Source organism: Melospiza georgiana, chromosome 4 (assembly GCF_028018845.1).
Source record: "Melospiza georgiana isolate bMelGeo1 chromosome 4, bMelGeo1.pri, whole genome shotgun sequence".
Taxonomy (NCBI): domain Eukaryota; kingdom Metazoa; phylum Chordata; class Aves; order Passeriformes; family Passerellidae; genus Melospiza; species Melospiza georgiana.
Window position 1 is genome coordinate 36,471,511 of NC_080433.1, and position 12,081 is coordinate 36,483,591.

General features: G+C 38.1%; 1 protein-coding gene across 4 annotated transcripts in view; it reads left to right on the forward strand.

Annotated features, from left to right (window-relative positions):
• CDK17 (cyclin dependent kinase 17) overlaps positions 1–12,081 on the forward strand; it is a 90,294-nt gene that overhangs the window by 61,208 nt on the left and 17,005 nt on the right. The gene's annotated exons all lie outside the window — the stretch shown is intronic.

Sequence of the window (12,081 nt, forward strand, 5' to 3'; positions counted from 1 at the left end):
ATTGCTATAGGGGATAATTCTCCCCTGAGAGGATTAGCTGCACGGTTAGTACTTGTAACTGAACAGAAGGAAATACAAAGGCTACAAATTGGTGCCATAGGCAGGTGTGTGTTGTGATGGTCACCTTCCAAAAGTAAGAATGTAGATGAAAAGCAAGGTTTTTTTGAGCTTCACTCTTTACCAGAGTATAACTGCTTTGGGGGCCTTGACACACAGTCTGAGTAACTCAATATGCTCTTGGTCCACCTGGGCAAGTGTACCTTCTCCTAAGAAAAATACACAAAATTAAACAGTATTTCAGCTGATAAAAGTGTTAAGAATTTGTTGATAGGCTTCAGATTAGAATGTGGTTTGTAGGTTTCCATTCTCATGTGCAAATGGGGCACTCTCAGCTCTGTTCAATTATTTAAATGCTAGAACAGCAAGCTGGATGCAGTACTGACCCAGGCTTTTGGTCATGGGCAGTACAGGATTTTCTTCTGCCCTTGGTTTTGGAAGGAGGAAGCCACTTTATCTAAGATAGCTAGGGCTGAATGCTCAGGCTATCTTGCCATCCAGGTGGCTTTCTTTTATACCAAGGAGACATTACTACTTGTGGCCTTCTCTGAGCAAAGTTTCTTCCTTCCCCCTTCCTTCTGTGCTTGGCAGCTGCAGAACTGTCTGTGCCACATTTACTGGCTTTTGTTGAACTTGCTTCTCTCTGACTCCTGAGAAAGCAGTAGCTTTTCTTCTGATTGTCACTTCTGTGAATCTAAGCACATGAGCACCTACCAGAAGATTTCAGTACTAGACAGAAAAAAAATTGAAGCTGAATACAATCAAGGCTTCTTTTGATTTTCAGTGGTCACTGCATTATCTCCATTCAGTCATGCTTGTATCATTTTTCTCAACCTTTTTCAAGGTTACACTAGAAAATGCATTACCCTTTTTATAAACTCCCACTTTCATATCTCTGTGACCCTTGGTGATTTCAGAAGCTCCCTTCAAAAACCCAAGTGCATATTCTAAATTACTAGTATGGTTTTGATTAAGCTGATGGACCTCCTTTTGATCTATTTGATTGGCAGACTCATTTCTTCTACAGAACACTGTCACTACAACAAGTAAAAGAATTTCAGCTTAGGTAACAGATGACTTCAACATGCCTTTTACGAGACTTTTTAAAGGGTAACTGCCTTTGTTATCAGCAATTAAGACTTTTTTTGACCTTCTGTTAAGAACCTTTGTCATTCTGGTGCTAAAGTTCTTGGATTCCACTTGCAAATACTCCTTTAGAAAAGTTACTGCCCTAAGCAATGTTCTTTCTATAAGGATAGAATGCATGCTTTTTTGGTTTTGTGTCTTGATGTCTTGGGTTCCCTTTAAGTTCCATTTAGGAGTAGTCTAGTATGACATTGGATGTGTTCAGTCATCTATAAAACACATCTCTCATAATCACAGAAATGCATCAGATGAAAAGTCAGTAATGGGGTGCAGTTTCATACTCTGTACTCCAGCCACACTTTAACCCAGGAAGGTCAGATTTCACATCTTCATATTCAAGATGTTGGTTTATTTTTAACTAGCTACTTTTTCATGGGACTTACCTTTTGGTACTTAAAGCATTGTTGATGATGTAAATGCTAGTGTTAGTAATTAATATTACACAGAACTGTTTTAAAGGTCCAAGTTTGTGTTTTTGCAGTGGTGTGTTGTCTTTTTCCTTCCTCTTGGCCTTGTTTTTCTTACAAGCTGGTAACCTACACTACCTTTTTTCTTTCGAGGCAGTTTCTCTTGTTACTATATTACAGGAACTAATGAAAACATACAGAAATCCATGTTTAGAAATCAGGAAGGTGTAGTAGTAAGTGAGGCAGAGCTTGCTTTATTATCTTGTGTTCCTACCCAGCACCTACTGCTGAGTCACTCAGCCATAGACCCTGAATTTGAGCAGGGTTTATATTGAGGCTGGTGCTATGGAGTGGTATCTTGATAGGTGGCAATTTAGCAGGCAAACAAAATCAGACATGGTATCTATATAGTTGTTATTATTTGTTACATTCTTCCATTCTTCCTGACATTCTCTAAGTTCACTTCGTGACAAGCTTTCTGATGCAATAAAATAATAAGAAAACAAAGAATCCCCCCCCCCCCCGCCAAAAAAAAACAACCCAAAGGAAAAACCAACCAAAAAACCCCAGAAGAATAATTTTCAAGTGTTTCTGGTATAATCTGTCACAAATTTCATGTGTATTTATATACTTGCTGAAAGGAAAGTTAATGTCTCACATTTGATTTTCATTTCTCCTTTCTCATATTTTTCAAAACTGGTTTTCTGACACATGTATTTGTTTTGTTTGGTTTCATTGGATGTGAATAGAAGCTCCTGGAATGCAGTTTGTGAACACTGTATTTGTGCTGAACATTTTAAACCCTTCTCTTTAAAAGTAATGGAATAATGGGAGAGATGAAGTAAATAAAATAGCAGCCTGTGGTTTTTTTGAAAAATGTGTGAAAGAGCAGGTTTTTTCAGCTAGTTGGTAGCCTAAGCAGCATATCCATGAAATGAAAATTCTCACTTAATGTGAGAAGTACCGTACACTCATATACACTATTACGCAAAATACACTAAAAGTATCTTGAAAAAGAAATTGTTCAGAATTCATATTTTTGCCTGCTTAAAAGAACCTATTGGCCTGTAATTCTAATTATGTGCCTTCAGAAATACTAATTGTTGCAAATACTACTGAAAAAATGCTTAGCACATTTCCCAAGTTTTTCATGGTGCTAAAATAAATAAAAACGAAGATATCTGCTTGCAGTACTAGTTTCTATGCTTTAAATTTTTATATTATTCATATTTATTTAACATTCTTATTTGAGGACCATAGCTACTGTAGATATTGGCAATAACATTCTTCAGCTGCTGATGGTAAAGTCCTTGCTTTGTTGATTGATGATAGTAGATGTGCTGGGAAAATGTGACACCTAGTCCCACAGCAGAGATTTAACCCTAGAATTTTTAATAATAATATTTCACAGATGAGGCTGGGCTCCTTGTCTTTGCCTGGCATGTCAAAATCCAGTCTGACAAGCCGTGTTTATGTTGGGCAGGAGGCAGAGAACATGCATTGTCATTGTGGTCACTGGTATTTCTTCTGAGTCTGAAATGGCCTGTGGGCTCAATCTCATGATAAAGTCCCTGAAAGTGCTTTCTGTACTCGATTAATATATCTGGAAAAAGACCTTTTGATTTAAATGATGAAGGAATTCCACCGTATTTGGGGTCAATTCTGTCCCAAATGTAAAAGAGCCCCTTGATTCAGTACTCAAAATTGATGCTTTCTTCAATTGTGCTGCATTTCAGCTGACTTGATAAAACCAGTATGGATTTGTGGTGCGAAATCAAGCAGTGATCCTTTGTAGATGGATTTTAAGATTGTATTTTCATTATTGCTGCTAATAGAAAAATTCTTTGATGACCCTTTCCTCAAATTTAGCAGAAAAGTAATTGAAAAATTGTGATTTAATGTTTTCAGTAAAATTATAACTGTAACAACATTCAAGTATAAAGGGAAATCTAATATTCAGATATAAATCATGCTGCTAACGCAGAAAAGTGAACTTTATGCATCATAATGAAATTATAGCTAAACCTGTCAGTTGTGTGGGGGAATGATGATGGCTTTATATACATATAAGGAAGACCAGTATAGATAACTCATCCCAGCTGTTAAAATAATCTTTTTGGTTACAGTAATTGAAGCCTATTTATAAAGGTATTAAAATAGTGTGCTGAAAGGATGCTATAGGTTTCTTTTGGTGCTTTCTATGCTGGTGTTTTTCTTAAAGACCTTGAAGGTCTACAGAACTGTAACAAAATAATAGTTTTTTACAAGTATGTTCTCTGGTTTAGGATTGGTTTTTTATATATTTATTTTTGCCTCTAGCAGTCTTGTTGTATGTCATAATTCTGTAGAGGATCCAGTTGGCTTCAACTGTGCTAACTGTCATTTGACAAAAATGCACTGAAATTTGATAAGGCAATCTTCAGAAAAAACTCCACATGGTATCTGATACTAAAATAATACAGTAAGTACATGCTTAAAAGTTGTATATTAGAATATTTGAATTCTTACTGGCACAAGCTAATGTCTTAAAATCAATTTGTTTGCTTTGTGTATCATGAGGTAGCACATAATACACATTTTTTGTTAAAGTATGCAAGGAAAAAATAGTGTAAAAATTTGGTTGGTTTTGGAGGTTCTTTTACAGTAAGCAGCATGTAATGAAGTTGAATTGTGTTGCACAGAGGGTTGTATGATGCAGTGTTTTAGATGTCATTAAGCATTCTCCAGTGAACAAAAGCACAATGAGTAACTAGTGAACAGCCCATGGTTGCAGCTGAGATGTCTCACTGGCTCTCACTGAAGCTGGTGAGAAGGCCAATTCAGAGCCATGCTTACACAGGAGCATTTTCATTTGATCCATGGTGGATTGTTTGGGTCGTCAGGCTGATGTCTGTAGACTTAGAAGAGCAATTCTTTTTTCTTTGTGAGGCTGTAGCAAAATTTCATGGATGAAATTTAGCAGAATCAACTCTTAAACTAAAATTTAAGGGAGAGGTGACCAGCAAATTGTCTGTTACCATATAGTAAGTACATACTTAAATAATGGCTGTTTTGGAAATGTAGCTCACCAATAAATGGAATAGCCAAAGCAATAAGGATTATAAGGTACATAGTGATGTAGCTTGGCAGTATAGTTTGTGTCACCCACTGACAGAGACAGCATCCTGCTTCCCTTGGCTCCTAACCTTGCATCAGTGGATTATTAGTTCCTTTGTTTGGTTATGAGAGTTTCTTACACCCAGCCCTTTCTCCTCCAAAAGCATTGGGAACATCTGGCCAGAGGCAATGAAATACTGGCTTTGGAGATACTCAGCTGTTAGGTTTGCTGAATGAAACAGTCAGTAAGAGTGAACTGAGGCTGATGTTTATCAGGGTTTTCGCTTCAAGTTTTTCTGACAAATCTGCCTTCTCTTGCTGCAGTTGCAGTTGAGTATGGTAACAGTCTGAAATGGCCTGTCAGTTCAAAGATGAGCAGCTCTGGTACTCCAGTGGGTACCAGAGAGACTGACTTACTGTTGGAGCAAGAAAGGGGCACTCTGCAAATTGGCACATTTGTTACAGGTTAAAAATAAAAGTAGTCTGGTGTTCGTTTTTGCCTTTTGTAGTGTAGGTAAAATTGGAATTGGAAGACCTCAACAAAGCCTTCCCTGGGGCAGTTTTCTGGTTATGTATTTTTTGTGTTTAATGATGTTTTTTCTGTTCCATGATAAATATTAGTGATTTTTTTCTTAATGTGCTGTGTAAGTCAAAGTTAAAATGACTTGACAGAAGACAGACATAAAAAATGTGAATGTTTAGAGTTGCTTCTTTTTAGAGCAGTTTTAATATGTAGAGTTCAAACATTGTCTATCCTGAGTTAGAATCATCTTTATAAACTTCAGTGAATTTAACTGAAGTGTGTAGTGCATCCTGACCAAAACAAATAATGGTGAATTAACAAAATCTGTAAGTTTTTTTTGTTACGATACCTGATTTAAAGTGGAAAATGTTAACAGTGCTCTTTCCACTAATAAAAATAGGTTTATTTTTTTGACCAGGTTGAAGAGGAGTGAAAATTACCTGTGGGTCAGGAATGAGACTTCCTGAAAAGTGTCACAGCGTGGCACTATGTAGTATTAAATGAGCCAAGTCAGGCAATTATAAAAGGGAATAGCTGGTAAGTTTTTATTATGGAAATAGGAGAAAAGGATAGGTGGCTAAGGAAAAAGTTGACAGAGGTCAAAAACAGAATATGGTAACAAAATTCTAGTATTAAAGTCTTGTGAATGTTTTACTATGGGTGCCAAGTGAAGAAGCTGATGTTTGCAATAGTATTTTAGGCCATTCAGAAGAGAACCAGAGGTAATGAAAAAAAAAAAAGTAAGGATTTTTGGAATTTACTTATATATGCAAAAAACTTGCCAAGTTTGGGGGCAAGGTTGTATTTTGTTTGTTTGTTTGTTTGTTTTTCATTTAGAAGACAGGTTTGCGTACTTAAAATGTCAAATTCCTCAGCTCACAGAACCTGCAGAATTTAAGGTGAAATTCCTGCCTCCTTTTCTTGTCCCCAAGTGTAAGTAGTCAGTGGTAGACAGAACTTCCACATCAAGTTACAGCAACACAGTTGGATGTCAGCCAGATGAAAGAAAAGGCTGGACAAAGTGTAGCTCTTCTTAGAGCACTTGCTGTAGCTGGCACTAGAAATAGATGACAAAGATAAACACAAGTTAGGGTCGTTTATCTCCACAGAAAACAAAGTGGTGTTATTGTCACAAGTGCTTACATGTTTATCTGCTATGAAGCAGAGTAGGACAAATGTGAAACTCATTTCAGACAAATTATAAAAATAAATGCATTTCTCTGCCAGTAATACCAGTAGTAAAGCAAAACTGAGAATAAGCATTGCATATGAGGGTAGAAAATGTGGTTTTAAGTTGTGGAAGGAGGAGGAAAATGCCACAAGCATTCCAATTCCCCTAACAAATCAAATGGTGGCTGGCTGTATTCTCCAGAGTATAATCTGGAACTGGATCAAAAACCAGCTCATTAAATAACATACAGTTAACCATAGGCATTTGATCATTTAGAGTACCACATTTATTGAATACTGATATATTTTTTTGCAAGTTGACCCTAAAGCTAAGTATAAAAGAATTAACTAGAAAATGCTATGAATTTACAAAAACTTTTTCATAAATTAATACTCATTTGGGAAAATAAATCTTAAATGAAATACAAGAAAACAATATAGTTTCAATTCTGTAAAAGATTATTTGCTTTACTTGAAGTACTTTGTTGCCCCTAAAAGCTAAGGTTTGCATTCCAGTAAACTCTTGCTTCTTAAGAGCTACAAGGAATGTACCCAGATTCTCTCTCTTTGAGTTGAGGGTCTGTGTACACCCCTTACAGATCTGTTACATTTTAAAAAGGGTATATATAAGATAACATAGGGAGTTGCTCTAGTTTACTACCTTCAAAAATTTAGATGATTTATGAAGGGATGCAAAATTTTTGTTAAAAAATGGTCATTTAACTTTGTAGTGTTGACAGTCTCAAAGAGCATAGGGAAAATTCAGTCCTGACATTAATTTTACATGTTTCCTTCTGACTTCTTCAAACAGCATTTCAGCAAGATATTTTATACCTTGGTTTAAGTTTCTTAGTTTTTTCTTTTCTATGGGAAGTGCTAACAGGCCATTATATTCAGTTGGTCATTGAAATACGTGTGAACTAAGTCCTCTGTCCAGAAAGTCTCTCATTTCTTCACTGAACTCCACAGAGATTTAAGACAATTAGAAATTCTTAAAAATCTACTTCCCTACTGTTTCCTGCTGTTGCTGGCCCTGCAGCCTGGTGTCACACCAAGACAGCAGCAAGCCATGTGGTTTAGAAGAGCAGGTTTGCCGTAGCAGGGTTGCAGTGGGATGGCTGCAGGGGCAGAGAGGGAGCAGAGATGGCGATTGCATGGAACGGGCAGGTGCAGGCTTCCTGCACCAAGGCCAGACTCACCCTGAAGGCTGCTCAGCACCACCAGGGACACAGGCTGATTCCCCTGGGCTTGACAGCTGACCCAGCTGGCCAAAGGGCTGTTCTGTGCCATCTGCCATGGCTCTCAGCAGTAAAAGGTGGAGCAGGGAGGAGGAAGGAGGACATTTGTGGCTATGGCATTGGTGTTGCACTTCCTGGGCCATGTGCATGCTGAGCCCAGCTTTCTGGGAAGCCTTGGACACCTGCATGCAGAGAGGAAGCTGTGAATCAGTTCCTTTTCCCATTCTGCTGGGGCACACAGCTTTTGCTTTCCCTGTTAAACTGCTGTTACCCACACTCACAAATCTCCTCACCGTCCTTCAGTCTTCTCTGCATTTTGTGGGAGCAGAAAGTGAGTGCTCCACTGGATGAAGACTTGACTGTTCACCAGAGTCAGCCCCTAGTGGGAGAGCAAGTGTCCTGCTGCCATTAGATGACCAGGCTGCCCGAGTGTCAGCAGACTGCCTGGTCTTGAGCAGTTAAGGCTCAAAATTGGTAGGTGTCTGGTAGGTTCTTGCTTTTCTTTTAACATTTTCTCAGTTAAATTAACTGGGTTTTTCAGCTGTGTCAGACTGATGTAATTTTAGTTTCCAGTTTTTCTATTTAGCCACTAGGAAACATTCTGCTTATTCCTCTCATGCACATCTAATGAATCCCCTTTCATGTTACTGTATAGCATTTAATTATAATTGCTTGCTTTTCCCAAGAGGTGGTTGCTTCAATTATTGCAAAAACTGGAAGAAATTACGGTGGTACAGAGAAATACGACATAATAATTTCCTTCTTTCACTTATTTGGGTTTGTAGTCTAAATTACTTTTTTCCATTTTGTCTATTTTAGGGAGTTAGGTAAAGGAAAATTGTAATACAAAGGAGACTTAATATATATAATTCTATAATCTTTCAAATATTGGTGTCATGGAAGGTTTCTGGCTGCTAGATAGCAATATTTAATTGCTAAAAGGAAGTCTTGGCTTGGTTGCCATTCTAACATAGCCAAATAAGCATGAATTTTGGAAGTATTGTAGTGTAAATTGTTAGGAGGAAAAATCTATAAACTACCTACTGCGGTTTCCATGAAGTCATGATGGTTTTCTCACAGAAAAGAACCTTTTTTGAGCTCAAGAATGTTAAGGAGAATAGATACTGTGTTTGACTTTATTTATAATGTGGCAAAAATTTAGGTTTTCGGCACTTAATACTCTTTTTTCTTTTTTTTTTTTTTTTTTTCTGAGGGGAGAAAAAGAGTAATTGCTGTCATGTATTGTCTACTACATTACAAATGTAGGCCAAGAAATGTTACTAACATCAGGCATTCTAATTTTAAAAAATATTATCCATTTCTCTTCAGGTTGATCAGGATTTTTTTTTAAAGAAAGACATTGCAGGGGAGTTGCATTGAGATGAGGGTTGCATCGAGAGGAGGGTTGTTGTTTTATGTAAAAGGGGATTACTGTTTTGGGGGGTTATATAAATTGGAACAGATTTTGGCCTTTGCAGCAGTAAGTACTTAGACTCAGACTGTACTGCCTACTGTGGAGCACCAAATGGAAGTGTACAGCTGAAGGTCTTGGTTTATAACTGAGGATGTCACACAAATCTCTGAAGTAAAGTCATGGGGCCTGTTGCAAAAATGGCGTACGCAGGGGTTTTGAAAATGAAGGATAGGAATTCTGTAATAGAATTGCATCAACCTCACGTTATCATATTTTCCGTGTCTATCATATTTTTATCTTGTTTCTGTGATAGCTGGGCTTCAAAGTAAGGGATTCTTTGTACCTGTGTAGAATCTTAGACTTGCTTTGTTTCCCTTGCCCTCCGTGTGAAAAGGTGTGTGCTGAGTGCACAGTGCACACTCAGCGGCTTCGTTTTCAAATAGCCATTGCAGCCCTAAAGGCTGCCTTTGCTTCCTTCTTCCTGTATACCCATCAACTTGATATGCTTGGGAATGCTTCTTGGGGGCTGTGGAGGTGGGTTTGAAGCACCACTTCAGCTGTGCCAGCCATGAGTGCTGTGAGGGGAGAGAACATGCACATGGAGAGCTTGGGGTTACAATCAGGTCAGTATTTCTTGAGGCCTTTGAGTTGAGGTCCATAACTTCAATGTCCCTGTAAACATTTTCTGTTAAAGTCTCTGTAAATACACCTGTTAAACAAGCACTGTGGGACGGTGAGAGCACTACAACAGGTTTCTGTGCCACAAGAGTTAATAGGTAAGAGTAGGAAAAAGCTATTTTGTCACAGAGTTTATAGGATAGTGGTCATATCTGTTGCGTTCAGGAAGTTATATTGAAAAACTCAGCTCGCTGATATTTTCTTTGTTCTTTTGGTATTTTTTTGAATTGTTCTTGAGCCATCAGAAAAAAAGCATGAAGCCACTATATTGGCTCAGTGCTGATCTGGGATTACATTAGAAAGGTGAGGTAGAGACTGATGCTGATCCTTTTCCTGTCATCCCTGTCTTGTTCCAGCAGTTTCCTGGTTTTACTCTGCAGTGAGATGGCAGAGCTGCTTTCTTCAGGTCAACATGACATGCCTTCCTTTGTGTTCAGCTGTTGGGAACAGCTACCAAAATTTTCTGAGGAATGCAGTAAATTATAGGATGCAATATTTTTTTTTTCATAATCTGAAACCCTCTTTAGTGGAAGAGAGGCATTAGCAGAGCCTGGCGAAAAGAAGGAAATTACTGTAGTGGAAAATAGTGTTTTACTCTAGGGAATACTTGCAGGTCCTGTTACAATATGTTAGTTCTGCCACTCTCCCAAAAAGCACACAGGCAGTTTTACAATTGCCAATGTTTTAAAAAATTTAAAATATGCAAGTTGAAAATGAATTAATAAACTAGAAAGTGTGCCAGACCAGAGCCATACCTTCTGTTTTCTTTTAATTTAGTTTCAAAATGTTGGTCAAAGCTGCCATTCTGTTAACAGCACCTTTTTGTTTAAGGACAGTTTAAAAATTCTGTAGTAGATAAAAAATTGACGCTGATTTTTCCAGTTGTGCAAAGAAGCTCATGTTGAGCAGCAAAGCAGAAGCTAACAGGCTTTGTGCTCTGTACCTAAGGAGATGTGAGAAGCAAAAGGAGAACGGGAGGATCAGCTGCCAGAAATTAGAGCTTTCTGGCCTCTATCCAAACATTTCTGCCTGAATGGGGTGGCCGTAGTGAATAGAATGTGTAAATCATCCAGGGGGATATATATTAACACTTCTGTCCTACCTGAGATTGAACCGATTCCCAAATTACATAGGTTTTTCAAAGTCTATCTCTTTAACTGGTGTTTTCTGCTTAGCTTTTGCTCCAGGTATGTGTACAGGTCATGTGTATACACGGTTCAAATACATTCCCATCACTGAAAGCTTAGCAAGTTGTTCACCAAGATCTCAAGTCTTGAAAAGTCTGACGATCCAGTTCTTTGTCAGCCTAAGCCAATTTGGCTGCCGGCTTCCCGGGCTTGCCCTGCTGTGCCTCCCTTGCCCTGCGTTCAGGCTGTGAGCTTGTCTGACCTTACACTGAACCTGTTTGGAGCACAAAGCTGGCAGGAAGCTATGCACTTTGCCTGAGAGTTTCTTGATTATTTAGCATGCTGAAATAGTTCAAAGCTGCTGCAGACATGAGTAGAAGCACATGGTCAAGCCTGAGGGGAACCGAACAGGGATGTAGCTGCCAACATTTGGGTTAGCTCAGGATGCCCAGCTGGAGGTGATAGGTAAGGCAGAAAAGAGTAGCTTCAAGAAGGCTTTACTGCCCTCAGGTCAGTATGGATTAAATCTCAGGTCTGCCAACAGAAATACAGAGTTACTTCTTGTGCTGGAGAGAAGTGTGAAAACAGTGGTGCTTCCAGAGATGTCCTCAGCTTCAGGGTGGAATCTCGGGGGGCGGATTGTGCACTTTGATGTTGAGCATGACTTTCTTTACTTGAATAGACTACCTACACTGAAAAACAATTCCTGCTGTTTCAGAAATGACTTACCATTTTTTGTGAGTCTGATTGTGATGTCCTTTTATCTCATGAGATGGTGACTGGCCATTTTGAGACAATATTTAATATTTTTGTTTCTTGGCATGTTTGAGATTAAAGCCAAACTGGAAGATAAAAACAATACAAATGTGCAGAAACAAATCTTCTTTCCCCTCCTCCCATTTGGTAAAAAATAAAGTGATTTTGTTTCCCTCTTGTCTTAAAAATAATGTTTGTTGTTGTTGAAAAAATGTACTGGGGAAAAACAAAATGTGATGCAGAGAAAATGGCTTACATGTAATGAATGGCATTTTCATTTTCAAAAGATCCTGTAATAAAGAGTTAGAAATAAAAGAAATGTAGCAATATTTGTAATAATTTGCTCTAATAATGAAGTGATTCTGTTTTGTGAGACTGGAAAAAATAGACTAAGTTTGTAGCTTTTTGTAGTTGAGAGAAAGAGAGGGAATTACAGAAATCTCTTCTTATACTAAAGTAACTACTGTAT